Below are 14,119 nucleotides of genomic sequence, written 5' to 3' on the forward strand. Positions count from 1 at the left end.
CCTCCTGCAAATAGGCTCTGATGACCTCACAGTGCCGATAGGATCAAATGATGCAAAATGTCTTGGGGAAAGAAAAGTATTAGACTGTGACCTTGTTCATAAGGTGGGTGATTGCTGAATGCTATTGACTCATGGATAGATTCACTGCTAGTCACAGGAAGAATCAGGAAGGTGCTGTGCGTTTATTTATTTAGTATGTTATATGGTGGGAGCTACATTTCGTTCTTTTTCCTATGTGACTATCCCATTATTGCAGCATCACTTGATGAATGTGTGTGTGGGGGTGGGGGATGGGGTAGGGGGTGTTAGTGAGATGCATGGTCCAGGAATTGAACCCTGGTCTCCCACATGGCAGGCAAGAATTCTACCGCTGAACCACCCTTGCACCCTTGGGGCTGTGTATTTAATAAGCAACACAGAGTTGAAGTAGCTGATCTCAGGAGACCAGGCTCCATGCTCTTTTCCAAAACTCACCTTAAAGCTTACACTTCACCCCTTGACAGCACTGGACCCTGTTGTTCCCTCCTTTTATTTTTTCTTTCTTTCTTATAAAAAATTCAGAGGTCTCCATCTTCCCGGCTTTTCCTTTCCTGTCCCTCAGCCCTTCCCTAGGGCCTCTCTCCTTGCCCAGCCCAGTCATGCCCTGTTCACTTCTCTCCCCTGCTCTCTTCTGCTCTTCCTCTCTCTCTTCCTCTCTTCCTTTCTCCCCTGCTTTCCTCTGCGTTGTTCTCTCCTCCCTTTTCTCCCCCTTCCCTCTTCACTCTCTGCATTCTCCCCGCTGATTTCATCCCTGCTTAAGGCACTGAGACAGAGGAGAAACAGGGAGGGATTTTCTCTCTCTTGAACAGCCAACCTTACTGCTATTGGGAGGGTGGATTGGGGGTGTCAGGCAGGAGGTGGGGCTCAGGTTGAAGCTGAGATCATCATCCAAATTGCAAAGTGTGGAGTCAAGGGGGTGACCCAAGAAAGTGGCTTCTGTAGCTGATGGGGGTTAGAAGCCCCATTGCTTGGTGGTCCACGGACAGGTGAGGGAGAGAGGGGGAGGCAAAAAGCAAGCGTGCTTACTGGTGGTGGTGGGGTGTTTGTATTAGAAGGATCAGAGGCTGGGCGGGAAGGGGATGTGCTCAGCCTGGGACGTGTTGGGTCTGAGGCCCCAGTGGAGGAGCAGAGATCCACAGCCCACTGGAAACACAAGACAGGGCTGGGCAGTAGCAGGCACGGTGTCACTATTCCCTCCTTCACCCGCACACGCCTGGGGAGGGCCTCCTCTGTGCCGGGCACTATGCAGAGGTGCCGCCACTGACATGGGTGACGATTAAAACTGGGGGAGTGAGAGAAGTGTGAAGGGTGAGGCATGGGTCAGGTCCCGGGGTACCCATGTGGAAGGGCTGATGGGGAAAAGAAATAGCCACTAACACGCGTGTGCGCACACACACACACACACACACACACAAATAACTTATCGTCTAAGGCTTTCAATCCATTCTCCATGAAACCCAACCCTTCCCCATAGCCTCTGAGCCCCACCCCCCAATCTGGCCCCTCATTCAGCCCCAGCTCCCCCAGCTCGAGCCACATGGCCTTCCTGTGTTCCTTAACCTGGAAAGCACGTTCCCCCCACAGGACCTTTGCATGTGCAGCCCCTCTGTCAGGCACAGTCTCCCCAGGCAGCCCCGAAACACTCCCTCACTTTATTATGAGCATCTCTAGTTTAGGCCACCTTTTCAGAGAGGTCTTTCCTGACCACGTTACTTAAACTAGCCCCTGTGCTACCCCTCCATCCCCTTATCCTGCTTTACTTTCTTTATAGTCCCTGAAATCGTTTTACCTGACTGTGTGCTTGTTCATTTGCGGTCTGTCTCCTTAGCAGAGGTTTCCTCTCTGGCCTTCTTCTCTGTACCTTGAGTGTTTTGGCACAGAGTGGAGGCTCAAAGCATATTTGTTGAATGAATGAATCGGTGAATGAATGAATGGGAAATAGGACCAGCTGGAGCCTGCTGTGTACGTCAAGGCAGCACAGAGTATAACAAAGAAGGGAGTGTCACACTATGGAACACATTCCAGATGGATTAGGGCTGTAAAAGTGAAAAACAAAGCTATAAAAACATTAGATGAAAAGAGAAGAGAATATTTTCATGATCTTGGAGAAGGGAGAGCCTTCCTAAGCAAGACACGAAATCCAGAAGCCATAAAAGAATAGACTGACAGATTTGACTACATAAAAATAAAAACCTTCTGCATGGCAAAGGCCACAATAAACAAAGTTAAAAGGTATTTGACTGAGCGGGAGAAAATATTGAAAACATGTACAACAGACAAGAGATTAGCATCATAACATCTAATGAGATTCTGCGAACCAATAAGTGAGACACAATCTGCAGAAAAACAGGCCAAAGAAAGAAAGGGCAATTGGTACAATAGGACACGCTCATGGCAGATGAACGGACGCTTAACCTCACCAGTATCCAGGGACTTCAAAGATAAAACAGCAAGAATCCATTCGGGGTGAAATTCAATGGGGTGGTAACTTCGCATTAACAAAAGGTTGGGTGTCCACCTTGTATGCTCAGGTGGGGCGTGGCCCCTGCAGAGTGCTGGTGGGGGTCATGGAGGAAGCTGTGCGGATGTAGCAACATTCCTTGGGACTCAGAAATTCCGCTTTTAGGAGTCCATCTTTGAAAAATGCTGAGATGCTCAACGCCTCATGGTTTCCTAGGAAAGGAAGAAAGTGGGACCGACCTAGTCGGTCACTGGTGGAGAGATGGTGGTAGGAGGGCCAGAACTACACAGCCGGTGACAGGGTCTACTCTGCAGGCACCGGGAATGCGCGTCACTTATTGAGGGAAAACAAAAGCAAGATGCAGAGCAGCATATGTGGCGTGATCCCGTGTCTATCTTCAAAAATCCCCCAAATCTTTTATGTATCTCCACACGCACGGGTCCACACCTGCATACACAACCCCACAGAGAACAGCCTGGAAGGAAATACACGCTGCCAATGGCGGCTGGCTCAGGAAAGTGCGATGAAGCTTGAGGAGTGACTTTCTGTTTTTATCATATTTATTTATTGTTGAATTTCAGCAATTTAAAATCTATTACTCTTTAACTATTTTTAAATTTGCAAACACTCTGTACCCACCAAGCGAGATTTCCCTTTCCCCCTCCTCTCAGCCTCTGGTTAACTGCTCATTTCTTTAATGTCTCTGTGAATTTGCTATTTCTAGATATTTCACATAAGTGACATCAAACAATGTTTGTCCTTATGTGCCTCGCTTATTTCACTCAGCATAGTGTCATCAAGGTTCATCCATGTTATGGCATGTCTCAGAGCTTCATCCCTTCTCACGGCCACATACTGTTCCATTGGGTGCTTACACCACATTTTGTTTATCCTTTCATTTGACACCTAGGCTGTTTCCACCCTTTGGCTATCGGGAATAATGCTGCTCTGGACGTAGTGTACAAGTATCTGCTCAAGTTCCTGTTTTGTTTTTTGTTTACTTTCCAGGAGTGGAATTGCTGGATCATCTGATAATGTTTTATTTTTTTGCATGTTGTAGGGCAGGGTCCTATTTCATTATTTCTCTATGTGAGTATCCCATTACTGCAGCACCATTTGTTGAATCTTTGTTTGCTTTTGTTGGTTTCTTTGTTTGGGAAGTGCATGGTTGAGAATCGAACCCAGCTCTCCTGCATGGCAGGGAGGAATTCTACCACTAAACTACCCTTGCACCCCCCATCTGATAATTTTATATTTAACTTTTTGAGGAACCTCCATTTTGCTTTTCACAGTGGCTGCACCATGTTATATCCCCATCAAAATGTACTAGAGTTCCGATTTCTCTGCATCCTTTCCCACACTTGTTATTTTCCATTTTTTAAATAATAGTCATCCTGATGGGTATGAGATGGTCTCTCACTGTGGTTTTGATTTGCATTTCCATGATGGCTAATGATGTTGAGCATCTTTTCATGTATTTATTGGCCATTTGTGTCTTTGGAAAAACATCTGTACAAATCCTTTGCTTTGCCCATTTTTAGTGGTTGTTTGTCATTTTTTCATTGCAATTTTTTAATGCAGAAAAAAAATAACAGTGTCAAAGAAGGGCACAGCCTATGTGGGGGACCGGTAGGAGGCCAAGCCAGGAGCAGCCTGAAGTTGATGCAGCAGCTGGAGTGCGGCTTGTTTGGCCTCACGATGGAAGCCAAGCTGCGAGGGTTTTGTGTGGTCCCTGCTAGGGGCAGACCCTCCCCCCAACCTCCCAAGAGCTCTGATGTAGAGAGATGAAATCCCCTGTCCACAGCCCACCAGGGAGGGGGCCACAGAGCGCCCCCACAGATCTGCTCTGGGGCCAACTCATGTCCTGGGAAAGGAGGAGTCTTGGTTGGGCGGAGGCAGTGCAGAGCCTGGAGAGGGGGGAGTGGCCGGAGCAGGGAGGCTGGGCCAGGCGGGCTGAGGGGTGCTGAGGCTGGCCCTGCAGTTGTAGGGGCAGCCTGGACAAGTGGGCAGAAGGCTGGCTGGCTGGACAGACGGGGCTGGGAGGCCAAGACCCAGGCGGGGGGCTAAAGACAAAGAGAACTCTGAGCAGAAGGCTGTGGAGGCAGCGTCAGGGGTGGGATTGTCTTAAAGCCAGGAAGGGCTTTTTGGGAGGAGGTTGTAGGGCAGATGAGAGGGCTGAGTGGGGAGAGTTGGGGATTAGGGGTGCAGTGGCCCTTGGGGAGAGCGTGGCGGGGGTAAAGCTGAGGTGAGGGGTAAGAGTGGGTGGTGACCAAATCCCGGGAGGTGGCTTCCCCTCCCTGACCTAACCAGGTAAGGCTGAGCAGTCCAAGAGCACATGCCAGTGGCCATTGGCTCCAGCCCTGCAGCCTTTCTGTCCTGAGTGACTTTTTTTCATGCAGGGGACTCTGGGGTGCCCCTGGAATTTGTGCAGTCCTCTAGTCCCTGCTTAGCTGCTCTGCAGAGGGAAAGCAGGGGTAATTTTCAGCCCTCTATCAGAACCCTGGGCCTTGGAGTTAGGCAACCATGGCTCAGCTCCTGGCTCCCATTCCTTGGGCATGTGACCTTGGTCAATTCACTTCCCCTCTTGCTGATTCTCTGTAAAACTCAGAAACCATCAACATGCAATGTCCTGTCAGGGAGCCCTGTGTGCTGGAGAGAACAAGAAATCAGGGGAAGATTAAAGGATAGCTGGGTCCATCTCTCCAAGGAGGTGATCTTTAAGCAGAGACCTGCACAAAGCAAGGAAATAAGTTAAATGGATCCTTAGGGAAAAGAGTCCCAAGTACAGGGAACTGCAAGTTCAAAAGTCCCGAGACAGGCGCAAGCTTGGTATCTTTGAGGAATTAAGAGTTGCGCATGGCTGGAGTGAATCAAGAAAGGGGAGGAGAGGTGGGCAGGGCTGCCTCCAGAGCCCCGTAGGCAGGAGGACTGGAGGTTGATTCTCAGTGCCACGGGAAGCGATTGGGTCTTATTTACTTTTTTGCAGAGATAGAGAACTGCCTCACAAGGGGCGAGTCTGTGAGCAGGACGGCGAGGTAGGAGGTGACTGCAGCCTCCTAGGGTAGAGGTGGTGGAAGAGATGCTGGGCAAGAGGGGGGGGACCTGGAACGGGTTTTGTGATTAGAACTTACAAGACTAGCTGAGGGACCGAATGCGTTGAGATTCCAGTTATGCAGGAGCAGGGGAGTGGAAAGGCTCAGGCTTGGGGTGTGTGCCAACAAGGTGGCAGGCAGGCCTCTTGGATACCAGCTCTGCCGTGGTGGCATGAGCAAGGAAGGGCCCACACAGACAGGAGGAGCCTCGGCTGTGCGGTACCCTGTCTCCCAGCACCCTGGTCCTGGGTTGCATGACTAGGTAGCACTGACCCCTCTCCAGGCCCCATCAGTGGCTGGGACACCCTTGCAGTATGACTAGACCCCAGTGTCACCCTGCCAGCCCAGCACCTGGGGTGGCCAGGAACTCGGTTCCGGACATGTTGATATAAAAATGGCTCTGAGACCTCTGGGCCGATGTCAAACAAGAAGGTAGATGCAAAGAACGAGGACCTGGCATTATGGGATCAAGAAAGCATTCCTTGACCAAAAGGGGGGAAAAAAAGAAATGAGACAAAATGAAGTTTCAGTGGCTGAGAGATTTCCTCTTACACATTATATAGATATCCCTTTTTAGTTTATGGTGTGTTAGAGCGGCTGGAGGGAAGTACCTGAAACTGTTGAGCTGTGTTCTAGTAGCCTTGATTCTTCAAGGCGATTGCATAACTATATAGCTTTTACAATGTGACTGTGTGATTGTGCAAACCTTGTGTCTGATGCTTCCTTTATGCCGGGGTATGGACAGATGAGTCAAAAAAAATAGATAAATAAGGACAAAATTAAATAAATAATAGGGGGTGTAAAATGGGTAGATTGAAATACTAGCAGGCAATGAGAGGGAGGGGTAAGGGGTATGGGATGTATGAGTTCTTTTTTTTCTTTTTTTTTTGTTTCTAGAGTAATGCAAATGTTCTAAAAATGATCATGATGATGAATACACAACTATGCGTTGATATTGTGAGCACTGATTGTGTATTTTGGATGGACTGTATGGTACGTGAAGATAGCTCAATAAAAATATAAAAGAAAGGAAAAAAAAGAAGGCAGATACATGTGTCTGGAGGTTGGGAGAGAAGCCCAGCTGGAGATGGACCCTCGGGTTTCATTGGCATCCAGATATATGTACTAGAACCAAGAGCTAGTGAAAGAACCAAGGGGGCAGGTATGCAGAAGTCTAGGATGGAGCCCTGGGCTTACTCAGGGTAGGAGGGGAGAGGAACCCACAGGTGGGGCTCAAAGGGGATTGCAGCTACAATGACAACAGAAACAATAATAGCGATGACAGTAATAATCACTGCTGATACTGGGCCCTAAGAGGCAGCCTTGGGGAGGTGAAGGGACTTGGCAACACCTACATCTGCCTAGCTCCAAAGTCTGCCATCTCTCCCCAGTCACTCTAGTCAGTGTTTCTATTTCAGACCTCCAAGATCCTGTCTTTGTTTTCCTTTGTTTTTACAGCCCACCCTGACCACAGCTGATTGGGTGATTTAAGCTAGCTAAGCTGTTTTGTCTTTATTTCTGCCTCTAACCTTGGTCCCTGAGCTCACAAACTCATTAGCTAGAAGTTTGAAAGGTGGAAAGGAAAAATAGGAATGCCTGGGAGAGGCCAGAACCAAGGAAGGAGAGCATGGGCAATGGGCAGGCACGTGCTCCAAGAGTTGATCATGGCCGCATAGGTCTCGTCCGCTCAGACACCTGAGGAGAAAGGAGACACATGTGCCTGAACTAGCAGCATCAATGGCTACCCTACCTCCAAATGCATTGGCTCGTTCCCCCTCACAGTCCACCCAAAGGGGCATCACAGCTCTCTCGCTTTCTACAGAAGGAACTTGTAAGGTCACACAGCTAGCTAGAGGTCGGGCCAGGGATCCAGGCCAGGCCTGCCTGACATCACATCTCAATCTTCCACCACACTAACATTTCTTCTACATTTGTTTCTATTTAAGCCTCACTATGACCATGAGTTGAGCGTGATTGGTTCTATTTCACAGATGACACAGAGGCCCAGGAAGGTCAAGTAAGTTCACCGAATCAGGAGGTGCAGGGCTTGCATTCTAATTCCTAGACCTGCTGCCTCTCTAGGGATAGCATGACCAACTGACCAACCTAACCCAACCAACCCAGCTAACTCAACCAACTCAGCCAACCCAGCTAACCCAACCAACTCAGTCAACCCAGCCAACCCAACCAACCAAACCAGCCCAGCCAACCCAACCAACCTGACTGTGAGGGATACAGGCAACTGAGCACTGCACAGCTCTCCTTGTTTTGCCATAATAGATGGATTCTAAGATGATATTGTTACATATTTGAAATTGGGGTGCATCTTCCAATCTATGTTGGACCAGGTGATCTTTGTGACTTTGTGAACATCAATGACTTGGAAGAAAATCTTAGATCCCATAGTGAAGCACTCTTAGAAAAGATGCGACAATCCATGCTTTTGATGGCACAAAGGACAAGATTGTGTAGAAGACCCAACCTCAACGGCTCCCAAGTCTTAAAGAGGCTCTGAAGTGTTGACTCTGAATATGAAACAGTTCTGGGGATGCTTGGTCCAGTGTATCTCCCTTTATGTCTCACAGGAGGCTGTGCTTGTTAACAACTCCCCCAATCCTCCTACAAAATGGGGGTCTTAAGAGACACACCCTCATGGCCACATGGCTAATGGGCAAACATGCCCCTCCAGGTGCTTATGTTCCTCCCCACAGAAGACAGGGGAAAGACCCTCTCTCACCTGCCTGGGCACCCACAGAGTCCCCAGTTAAATTTAGGAAGCAATAAATTTTGGAGGTTGGATAGTTGGTCTGATTCAAGGGCGGGGGACCACATGACTCAGAGCTAAAGAAAAGAGGGGATTAAAGCCTGGGGGCCTGATCCTGCATCCCTACTTAATTGGAGCCTTCCTCCAGCTCACTGCTCTGACCCCAGGGCCCTGCCCAGAGCCAGGCATACTGCAGGCATTCAATCAGTGGTTGCTGAATAAACAGAAATTACACATGGCTTTGGAGTCTCTGCAGGTTCAAATTATGCATCAGCCACTTCTCTGAACCTCAGGTTTTTCATCTGTAAAATGGAGATCATGTGTTACAGAAAGGGACATCTGGTAGCCCTTGGCTTAGCCTTTTCTAATGAGTTAAGCCTTAAATATGTATTTAAAATATTTTGTGCAGTTCAAACATTATACATTATACAGTTCAAAAATTATACATTTGTTAGATGGGAATGTATAATTTAGAAGTTTTGTTCACATTATGTCCTTAAGGATCTTCTTTGTGCCTCATTACAGGGTTCTTGGGAAGACAATGCACGTAAAATTCAAGCTTAACAGCTAGCACTCAACAAATGGGATCAGTTAGGAACATTCAGAAGAAGAACAGTGATCTTGTTTTTTTGTTCAGTTGCCTCGGGCAGAGCCTAGCTCTTAGTTACTACAATATTTGGGGCAAGCACGAATGGCTCAGTGTGAATCCAACCTTCAGCCAGGCCCAGGAACTTCTCTCCAGCTCTGGGTGTGATGGGAATTATACTGCCTTTGTCCCGTTCCCGGGAGTGGCCAGGAGTAACTAGTGTCCGCAGGTCTGCCAGTGGGACCGCCAGGTCGCCTTCAGGGTGGGGCCTTGGTTTGTTCACCTCTCCTCAGCCTGGGCCCAGTGCTTAGGAGGTGCACAAGGCATTCTTGATGAATAAATGCACTATTGTCCACGAGATCCCCTGAGAACAGTCTTCTTGTCTCTCTCCCTTGTGCATGTGCTTCTGTGTACAAATGCATGCACTCTCACACACACACATTCACACACACGCACATACATCACAGGTACCCACCCACACATATGTACATTCACTCACACACTGCTTGTACTCACCTATACACTGGCACTCACAACATACACACACTACGTGTAGTCACCTACACACACACACACACATACATACCACATGTACCTCTTACACACGCATATGTACTCACACCCACTCACATATACACACATGCATTCACACCCACTCACATACCCACTATGCACTCACACACATGCACTCACCTACACACATGAGCACACACTCAGTGCACCCACTTGCACACAGAATACGTGGGCTCACCCATCTGGCTGGAACCTCATTGCAAGCCTGGGCCTCCGTGAGGGAGTCAAGTCAGGCCACAATTGGCAGAGACTGCCCAGCTCCCCTGGCCTAAATGTCAGACACAAAGAGGGTGTTCAACAAATGTGTGGGGGGTGTCACCCTGGCAGCCTGGGCTGCTGAACAAGGTTATAGTGTCACTTGTCCTCGTACAGCCAGTCAGACACTCCTCCTTGAATGTGAAGAACTATAGGTTACCTGTCTTTCCTTCTTTCCCAAGAGACCTAGCACAGTGCCTGGGGACCAAAAAGTGCTCAGCAAGCACTACACGGATGGAGGATCAAAGATGAAACTGATTCAGGGGGGGAGGGGGTAACTGATGTGGATGAATTCCACACAGATGATAGCCAATACTGTAAAGTATAGTATTTACCTATACTGTAAAATATAGGTTTGCTATGAAAGATGCCAAAATAGGCATGGTGTAAACAGAACCCAAGTCAAATGTCCTTTGTATGATGGTCTGACACAGATAGCCAAGGGCTGTCCAGTCACAAAACAGCCAAGGCTCTGCTAGTCACAAGAAACCACTTTCATCTCATGATCCAAGGTGGCTGCCCCACCTCCTGCCATCACATCCACATTCCCACCAGCAGAAAGTAAGAAGAACATGTGAAAGAAACTCCTTTTTCTTTTAAGAGCACAAATTAATTTCCTAGCGCTCCCATAACAAAATACAACAAACTGGGTGGCTTAAAACCACAGAACTGTAGTCTCTCACAGTTCTGGATGCTAGACTTCTGAAATCAAGATGTTTGCGAGGCCATGCTCCCTCTGATGGCTCGAGAAGAACCTTCCTTTTCTCCCAGCTTCTGATAATTGCCAGCAGTTGTTGGGGTTTCTTGGCTGCTAGTTGCTGTCACTCTAATCTCTGTGTCCATCTTCAGATGCCCTTCTCCCTGGTGTAGCTTTGTATCCAGAGCTCCCTCTCCGTTCTCTTTTAAAGACACCAGTCATTGAGATAGGGCCCATCTACCTCTGTAATGTCCCTATTTCCAAATAACTCACAGGTACCGTGGTTAAGTCTCAAACATATCTTTCTGGAGGTCACAGTTCACCCCCAACACAGGGCGTGACCCAGAAGTTGCTCCCGTTGTATCTGGCTGAGCAGAGGGCCACGCCTCACTGCAAAGGAAGTGGGGTGGGGGGGGTGATCTTTGGCTGGGTGGTCCTGCACCCTGCTTAACCTCAGAAGGCCTGTTAATAAAGCAAGTAAGGGAGAGAGGGGATACTAGGGCAATCTGCTGCTGGGCCACCCCTTGTGGGTGAGAAGGTAGAGCGCCCTGCTCCCAGGTCATGCATGGCGGGGGTGAGGGGTCCTGTTGACGTGGAGTGTGAATCTGCATGTGAGGAGACAGCGGAGGAGACAAACAGAGGCCTTGGCTAGAGGGGTTTAGTGGGGTGGGGGTCCCCTCGAGGGAAGGGAGGAGGTCACCACTGGCCTCTGGGAGGCCCAAAGAGGAGGAGAAGGTGGCCGTGACTGCCGACCTGTGGGCTGCCCCAGCTGGGCCTGACGCTAACCTAGACACACAGCTGCAGTCAAGGGGCTTCATTTAAACCCACCCCCGGAAGCCGTACTGTGTTGTCAATAGATCTGAACACCTTCCAGCATTTACCAATTCGAAGTTTCCCAGTTTCCCTGAAAAAGTTAGAGGCTCAGGCCAGGCTGTTGGCTCGCCCCCACCCTGGGTCGGCCTGCTGGGGGGGGCCGCCTTGTCTGTGGCACAGAGAGGCCCCTCCCAGCGACACCGGGGTCTAGCAACGCTCGTCCACCGGGCAGAACAAACCTGCAGCTCTTAGTGCATTCCCACCGCTCTGGGCTGGGAAGGCTCAGGAAGGACATCGGTCAGAGCAAGGGCCCAGAACACTTAAACAAGACCCAAACTTCTTCAAACTTGTTTGAAACAAGAGGGAAGCAGGCCACATGGGTCATTGGAGACCCAGGCTCCACCAGCATCTGGATGAAGGCCAGGTCCCCCAAATCCAAGGTGGCCCCTGGAGCACCAAACATGCCCTCTACACCCAAAGCGAGCAGCACGAGGAAGGGACAAGGAACTGGACAAAGGTGGGCACAACCTGCTGCTTGCAGAGATTTCCAGAAGCCACTGCACAGACTTGGACTGCATTGCCCCCAGTCAGCCACGCGGCCACTCCTAGCTGCAAGGGAGTCTGGGCAGCATGGTCTTCATTCTGGGTGACCATGTGTCCTGCCAAACAGCAGGGGCTGTGCTTCAAGGACCCAGGATATTGGGGCAGCCTGCTGGCAGCTTCTTCCACCGGGGCTTACAAATTGATCGCATTTAATTCTCACGTGGAATATTTGCTCCTGTGTCCATGGAGAAACCACAGCCCAGAGAGCTTCCTTAGAGCACAAGTGGCTGATCCTCCGTTTCAAACTTGGATTTGCCTGGCCCCAAAGCCAAGGCCATGCGGGGCACTGTTTCTTCTTGCTTTGCTCTCAACCCTCGGGGCCCATCCCGAGATGTACCCAGAGATAGCATGGGTACTGTTATGGAACCCCTAGGCCTGTGAATGTGCATTTATTTATAAATAGGCTCCTTGGAGATAGTCAAAATGCGGCTAAACTTCGGACTTCGAGCCTCCAGTGCCCTGAGACAACCCGTTTCTGTTTAAGCCAAGCTAGGTGGGGTGCGGCCCTCAGTGGGGGCAGCCCGGGCAGACCAAGCTGCCACTGACACCTTACAGGCTTCCTGCTACTGTATGGAGTTGGCCTTTTTCTTATGCCGGATGGGGGAAGGCGCGATTTGGCCCAGGTCACACTGCCTGGGTGTACCTGTGGGAAAGCCCCGCATGCGGGGGGACCCAGCATCTCTGGAGTGGAGAGAAAAGATCAAGGGTTCTCTGCTTGAGAAACTCCCACAAAACAAAAAACATTTTGATTTCATCCAGCCACTGGCTGCTGCTCGGCTCCATTGTTTGCCACATCGCCCCTGGCCCCGGCTCAAGTGTGGCTTTATTTTGCAACCGGCTTTGTGTGTGGAGACGTGGGTGGGGTCAGCAATGTCGCTGCTCGTGATATTTGAGTCTCCCTTATTAATAGGGAAGATCCCGCCGCAGCTGGCCCCACCTCACCCTCCAGATAGGAAACTATGCGACCCTCACCGCAGGGGTTTCAGTGGGACACCTCAGGCCAGCTTTCTGAGCTGAAAAGAACAGAGAAGCTGCACTGTGGCCAGACGCACCCTCGGGACAGCTGGGGATGATGTTTTTGTCCTGTCTCTTCAAAACAAAGCTTCCGCCGAGAAGAGAATTGCATTTAAACCAAATATTTGCTGGCACCTGCAAGTGTCCCCTTAGTGAGAAAACATGTTTTTCAGCTTTAAATTAGATTTTCCTGGAAAGAACAACGGCAATATCAAAGGAGATGAGCGTTTGGTGGGGCAGAAAGAACAAAATCCACTGCCCAAAAAGTCTTGAGGTCTGGTGAGCTCCAAGCGGTCGCTGGCCAGGACGGCTCCACACTTGTCGCAAACAGCACAGTTGTCCCTGGGTTCCCAGAGAAGCCTCTTGGTGCAAAATTTTCAGAGCAGAATTCACCAGGAGCAGCTCTCGGCTCTGCTAACCTTGGCTCCCGGAGCCTGGCTAGGGTGCTCCCCATGCCTGGCGGATGTGATCCCGGTGCCTGGCAAAGGTGCTCCCTGCGGGCCTGCGAAGGCCACAGCGATCGCGGGTGCCAGGGATTCTGGAGATGCTCGGCACCTCCCCCTGCACCCTGCCGCTGTGACCACGGTTGCTTAGACCAGGGCTTGGTGCATTGACCCAGGGTACCTGTCAGGAGCCAGGCTCAACCTGGCCCATGGCCCGGTGCCATCCGTGTCTGTCCAGCCAAACACATGCTTTCTCTTGGGGCTTTTAGATGCAAAACACAACACACAGAGAAGGCTCCAAAATGCAGAGAGAGAGAGATGTGCTGAGAACCACCATGGGGCGTGGGGAGTGTAGGGCAGAGCCCATCCTGGAAGGCAGAGAAGAGGGGCCACCACGGAGGGTGGGGGAGTGGGACAAACCAGGAGCAGAGACCCAGCAGCTGAGCCCAGGAGACATGCAGAGCTGTGGCTGGGCCTTCAAGCTGCTGCCAGACAGCCAGAGATGCTGCTCCATGAATAGCTCCTGCAGCCGTCTCCTGCTGTAGACTGAGTCCCCATCCCCCATCCCCCGAGCTCAGGTAGGATGCACAAGTGTGCTTCAGGGGACAGCTTCAGGACTTGGGGTCTAAGGAAGAGGAGAGATGAGATCAGCAGGAGTGTAGACAAAGGGTGGTCCATTCTTTCCGGAGTTGTAGTCCTTCTGTGGGGGCAACTCTTCCAAGAAGCCCTCTCTGACTATTGCTTACCCATAGTTCTCAGCCCTCTTCCCACCCTGGAGT

The 14,119-nt window shown here is 50.3% G+C and overlaps 1 long non-coding RNA gene across 1 annotated transcript; it reads left to right on the forward strand.

Moving 5' to 3' along the window:
• Positions 1-84: 84 nt before the first annotated feature.
• Positions 85-9,279, forward strand: LOC143676229 (uncharacterized). Its single transcript, XR_013171939.1, has 3 exons — positions 85-171; positions 7,539-7,609; positions 8,882-9,279. It is a non-coding gene; the product is annotated as an uncharacterized LOC143676229 (long non-coding RNA).
• Positions 9,280-14,119: the final 4,840 nt, after the last annotated feature.

Source organism: Tamandua tetradactyla, chromosome 3, assembly GCF_023851605.1.
Source record: "Tamandua tetradactyla isolate mTamTet1 chromosome 3, mTamTet1.pri, whole genome shotgun sequence".
Classification (NCBI taxonomy): Eukaryota; Metazoa; Chordata; class Mammalia; order Pilosa; family Myrmecophagidae; genus Tamandua; species Tamandua tetradactyla.